This window comes from Muscardinus avellanarius (assembly GCF_963383645.1).
Source record: "Muscardinus avellanarius genome assembly, chromosome: 5".
Classification (NCBI taxonomy): Eukaryota; Metazoa; Chordata; class Mammalia; order Rodentia; family Gliridae; genus Muscardinus; species Muscardinus avellanarius.
In genome coordinates, this window is record NC_137790.1 from 104,795,682 (window position 1) to 104,801,913 (window position 6,232).

At 39.6% G+C, this 6,232-nt stretch overlaps 1 pseudogene across 1 annotated transcript; it reads right to left on the reverse strand.

Moving 5' to 3' along the window:
- Nucleotides 1-689: 689 nt before the first annotated feature.
- On the reverse strand, nt 690-2,080 carry LOC308262796 (serine/threonine-protein phosphatase 2A catalytic subunit beta isoform-like; annotated as a pseudogene). Its single transcript has 3 exons — nt 1,921-2,080; nt 1,584-1,695; nt 690-1,322 (listed from the first exon to the last, which is right to left on the reverse strand). The product of its transcript is annotated as a serine/threonine-protein phosphatase 2A catalytic subunit beta isoform-like (transcript).
- Between the last annotated feature and the right edge of the window lie 4,152 nt (nt 2,081-6,232).

The following is a 6,232-nucleotide window of genomic DNA, read 5'->3' on the forward strand; positions in this document are numbered from 1 at the left end:
GCTAATTATATATTTCAATAAAATAAAAAGGGTAATGGATTGCTGGGCGTGGTGCCACATGCTTGTAATCCCAGCATTTGGGAGACTGAGACCGGAGGAATGTGGTTCGTGGACAGCCTCAGCTATTTAGTGAGGCCCTCCGTAACTTAGTGAGACCTTGTTTCAAAATAAAGAATAAAAAATAGGGCAGGGGGTCGAATGCCCCTGGGTTCCATCCTCAGACCCACAAAATAAATAAATAAATAAATAAATAAATAAATAAATAAATAAATAGTGAATTAAGTGGAAGTCAGTTTGTATTTTTTCTTAAAAATAAAACTCCAACTCAATCTATGCCAGTTAAACACTGTAACTAAAATTTCCAAGTAAGGGCAAAAGTAGATGAAGTAGTTAGTTATCTTTTTTGCTTGAATGATCCAGAGGAAAATCGTTACTACAAATATAGCAGGAAAACTGACTGACTAATCTAAAACATAGTATACTAAATTTCAGTCTCAAATTGTGCTACATGCTCATCATTATTATGGCACATTTTGGTCCATTATGTAGTTTAATGCCAAGACAGATCACAATTTGTTACAGAGACACATAGATTACTGTTTCTTTTTTGTTTGTTTTTAAATATAGATGTAGATTTTAAAAATCCAGGTATACTTCCACATACAATGGCAATTTTTTCCAGGAGGAATTTACAGGAAGTAGTCTGGGGTGCATCACGTAACATGAGATTCTCTACGCCGAGGTGCGAGATCAAACTGAAGAAAAGAGTATTTTAAAGTATCATCTAGTTCTATGATAGCAGCCTGGTTCCCACAAAAATAGCAGTAAATAGGTGCACTGAAAATGGTAACCATATTCCAGTCATGGTATCACTGTATCCCTCCATTCCAAGCAAAAGAAACCAGTGTGAGGCCATTGACATGGTTAAATGTTTCAGAAATGTCTTGTCCAATGTGTAGTCAGAGCCATGTGGCGAAATACTCCATCCACCACAATCATCTTGATGTGACCACAGGGCTCTCATGTGGAACTTCTTGTAAACTCTCTCAGGCTCTTATATGATCCATTGTGTCTATGGATGAAGAGAAGCTGCCATGGAAGCAGAATATCTGTCCATCTACTAAAGCCAGGAATGGAAGATAGTCAAATAGGTCTGTAAAATATTTCTAAACATTGGTATTTCCATACTTTGGTAGACATTCTTCATAAAAGCCATATACTTTGGTAATATGTCACTTTTCATAATTACCTCTCAGTATTATAATGCATTTTGGGTAATGAACCTTTGATGCTACTAAAAGAATCACAGTCTCCATAGAATAATTAATTTCTGTCTAAGCTGGGCATGGTGGTGCACTCTTGTAATCCCAGTACTTGGGAGGCTGAGACAGGAGGATGTGGGTTTGTGGCCAGCCTCAGCTACTTAGTGAGGTTCTTCACAACTCAGTGAGACCCTGTTTCAAAAATTAAAAAGACTAAAAAATAGGGCTAAGGGTATAGTTTGGAGGTACAATGCCCCTGGGTTCCATCCTCAGTATCCATTAAATAAATAAATAAATAAATAAATAAATAAATAAATAAATAAAGCCTCTGTCTACACAGTCACCCATGAAGAGATAATTGAAATATGGTGATTTTTCACCGGTTCTAAAGAGTTCCATAAGGTCATGAAACTGGCCATGTACATCTCCACATCTCCACAGACAGTAACAAGACACCTAACCTTTTTTTTTTTTTTTTTTGGTGGTGGTGGTACTGGAGTTCCTGGAAGCCCTTCTACCTCCAGGCTACACTCCCAGACCTATTTCATACTTTTTTATTTTTGGAAACAGGGTCTCTTAAGCCAGTGCGCCTGGCTTCAAACCTGCGTGATCCTCCTGTCTCTGCCTCCCAAACACAGGGATTACAAGCATGCGCCACCACGCCTGGCGACACCTAACCTCTTATACATTTGATTCTTTTGTTAAAATTTCCATAGCCTTTCGCACAGTACCCACACTTGGTTCTAGTTCAGCTCCTTATACTCCTTCAGCTGCTAGACCCATTGGTCCAGCTCCTTGATGAAGGCCTTTTCATCCATGTTGGCTCACCCTGCCGCAGCTGGCACTGCTTCCCATCCAGCTATGACCAAGGAGGCTTGGGGAGGAGGAGGATGGCCTCTGCCACATCCCGAGCCCACTGTCCCAGAGCCACTGGGGAGGTGAAGGTGAGCACATCTTGCCTGGCGATGGCCACCCGCCAGCACCTCCCATCTGACAGCAGCTTCACTTGGCTTCTTTTCAGTGGCACTAATCTCTTTAGCGACCATACTCTTGACTACAACTTTATACATTTTTCTTTTCTGGCTAAAGTGAAAGTTCTTCAAATCTTTCCATTCTGTCTTTTGCTCAGGATTCTCAATGTAAATCCAGTTGAAAACAGCTAACAATATTTTTGCCACAGCCTGAAGGCTACATTGCCTTGAAATTTCTTCCACCAGATTAATCAGTCTATTGCAGGAAGCTAGGTCTCCAGAGACAAAAGAAAGTGGCCAGAGTGGAATGCAGGTTACTTTATTCACTAGTGAAGGTTCAGTAAGCAAAGTTTCAGGTCTGAGCTCCAAACACTGAACATACAAGTCCTTTTATATATTCTGTCACCTAATGTTGGGAGGGGAGGGTAAGCATGAGATTTATTTCATCTAGCATAAGGGAAAGAGAGAAGCAGGATGGTGATTAGTGATATATCATTTAGTTCTGTGTCTTATCTCACAGACAATCTAGGGAAGCTCCACTCATTTATAACTGAGGAAGCCTGTACTAATTTGTACCTCCCAAGTTGTTTAATGTTGATTTCCATGGAGTACCCCTTTGGTGTCCTTGGATGTATACTATAGCTTGGTAATTTTAATTTTCTAAAACCTGAATCATTAATTCCTTATATATAAATCTCGACCTTTACTGTTAATTATGTGACGGAGGACATGGACAAAGCCTGAGGAATGAAAGATTCCGAAGGAGTTAAAAAGGGGGGCTGGCCCACCACTCTGATAGGGGGCTAATATCCAGAATATACAAAGAGCTCAAAAGATTCTACACTAGCAAAACAAACAACCTAATCAAGAAACGGGCAACTGAAATGAATAGACATTTTACAAAAGAAGAGATACAAATGGCCAATAGATACATGAAAAGATGTTCAACATCACTAGCCATCAGGGAGATGCAAATCAAAACTATGCTGAGATTCCATCTAACCCCAATCAGAGTGGCAAACATGAAGAAATCAAACAACAACAATTGCTGGCGAGGATGTGGGGAAAGAGGAACTCTTTTACACTGCTGGTGGGAGTGCAAAGTAGTTCAGCCACTCTGGAGATCAGTATGGAGATTCCTTAGAAAACTGGGAATAGATCCACCATTTGATCCGGATATACCACTTCTGGGTATCTTTCCAAAGGGGTTGAAATCAGAGAACCACATTAACATATGCATACCCATGTTCATAGTAGCACAGTTTGTAAGAGCCAAAATATGGAACCAACCTAGATCTCCATCAACAGATGAGTGGATTGCAAAATTATGGGAAATACACATAATGGAATTCTATTCAGCTATAAAGAAAAATAAAATAATAGCATTTGCAAGAAGAAGGAAGGAACTAGAGAACCATTATGTTAAGTGAGATTAGTCAAGCACAGAAAGAGAAGGGACATATATTTTCTCTAATATGTTCAAGCTAGGGAGTAGTGGTAATACCAGAGGGATTCCAGATGATGGAGGGGAAATCTCAGCAAAGCTTGAACGGAAGGCTAGGAGAGGAAGAAAGCTTAGGTTGTTCAATGGAGGAGCTACATACAAATATGTGTAATAGCATAAATACAACATGATTAACCTGGACACTCTCTACTTGGGGGGAAGGGAAAGGGAGGGGAAAGGGCATGAAGCACAATGTAAATGTACATCACTTTTAATATGTTCCACTTATAAAAAATAAAAATTAAATTAAAAAAGGGGGAGGCTGGCAAAAGGTCAGACTCCCCCAGGACTCCAGGCAGAACTCCAGTCCCCTCCAGAAGTCACACACCAAGGTCCCCCAGTGAAAGAGGGAGCTTATCCTAATCCTTTACTAGGCTACTCTGTCCTCCCCTGTGTTTAGTTTGTTAAGTTTGTTGGTTTTCTTTGATGATCGTATCTTAGTGATGTATGACACCTTCCCCATCTCTTATATTCCTCATGGTATTGCAATGTCTGTTTTTCCCCATGAAAAAGTGATATTTAACTTAGTTGGAAAAAGGGTATAAAAATTCTAGTTTTAGAGAATAAAATTGTCAGTTGCACAAGAGGCAATTGTCTGGGTCCTTCATTTAAGGTCTCTCCCTCCCAAGTCCCAAAGAGGAATCTCCACAATTATGCCTCCTCAATCCAGAATTTTCTAAATGTATACACAACCCCAAAGGCATTTTTGGAATCTGTATAGACAGTTCTTTCCTTTCCCTTTAAGATCTTCAAGGCCTAATTGAGGGTAAATAATTCACACATTGAGCTGATCAATTTTAGGCAATCTACTCAATACTACAACAATGGGTCATTCTCCATCTATAACTGAGTATATATATTGTGCCTTTTGACTTTAAGCACTTAAGAGGAACCATCAGCAAATATTTTTAACTGTGAGAATGGAGTTTTCTCTGAGGTCCAGTTAAACAATGGATTGAGCTTCTATAATGTCTAAATATTGATGATCAACTGGGTCAGATACTTTACCCCCATTTGGGAAGGAAGCTGGATTTAGGCAACTGTCTGTATTCAGTGTTAAATCATCTCCCTCCAGTAGAATAGCTTTATAGTTAAGGATTCTGGAGTCTGCTAGCCATTTATCTGTTTTTGTTTAAAAGTTGCTCTAACCTGGTATGGAGTTGTCCCCCAAAAGTTCTTTTTTGTTTTTTCATTTTTTTCAGTACTGGGGATTGAACTCAGGAGCATTCTACCTCCAAGCTATATCCCCAGCCCTATTTTTTATTCTTTATTTTTAAACAAAGTCTCACTAAGTTGTGGAAAGCCTCACTAAGTAGCTGAGGCTGGTCATGAACCTGTGATCCTCCTGTCTCAGCCTCTCAAATACTAAGATTACAAGCTTGTCCCACCACTCCAGGATCAAAGGTTATTTTTCTAATTTCCTCAGTTAGTAACACAGTGGCTGCTACTGATTGAAAACACTCTGGCTATACCCTGGTGACAGGGTCAAGAAGCTTGGATAGATATGCTAATGGCCGTCTCTGTTCCCATGTTTCTAGGTTAGGACTCCAAGAGCAGTCCTTTTATCAACATAAACAAATAAAAGGAAGGTTTTTTGGTTTTGGTTTTTTTCTAGTGACAGCAGCATTCAGGGGCAGAAATAAAGGCTTGTTTGAGGGCCACATTTTGTGGTTCCCAAAGGAGGGTTCGGGGTCCTCATCTAGGAATTTGAGATAACAGATCTTTGGTCTTGAGGGCATATGAGTCTATCCATAATTTAAAGTACCCTATGAATCTTTTTTTGTGATTGCAGCTGGGCATGGTGGTGCATGCTTGTAATCCCAGCATTTGGGAGGCTGAGAAAGGAGGACTGGGGTTCATGGCCAGCCTCAGTTACTCAGCGAGGCCCTTTGCAACTCAGTGAGACTGTTTAAAAATAAAGAATAAAAAAATTGAGCTAAGGGTGTAGCTCAGAAGTAGAATGCCCCTAGGTTCCATCCCCAGTACCACCAAAAAAAAAAAAAAAAAAAAAAAAAAAAATCAATTGCAGAGCAGGGTGTGGTGGCACACACTTGCAATCCCAGCATTTGGAAGGCTGAGACTGGACAATTGTGGTTCATGGACAACCTCAGCTACTTAATGAGGCCTGCTGCAACTTAGACCGTACTTCAAAATAAAGAATAAAGAATAGGGCAGAGGGTGTGGCTTGGAAGTAGAATACCCCTGGGTTCCATCCCCAGACCCACAAAAAGTAAATAAAAAATAAAAATAAAAATCAATTGCAAAAATAATGCAGCAATATATACAGGGAAAAAAGCACGTGAAAAACCCAAACTCCATCTCTGATTAAAGAAAAAAAACTCAGAAATACAGGGGAATAGCTTTAATCTGATACATATTTCATAATGAAACACTGAATGTTTTCTCCTTAAGGTCCAGACTAAAACAGGAATTCCACTCTTATTATTTCTATTCAGCATTAAACTAGAAGTTATATCCAGTGAAATAAAGTAAGT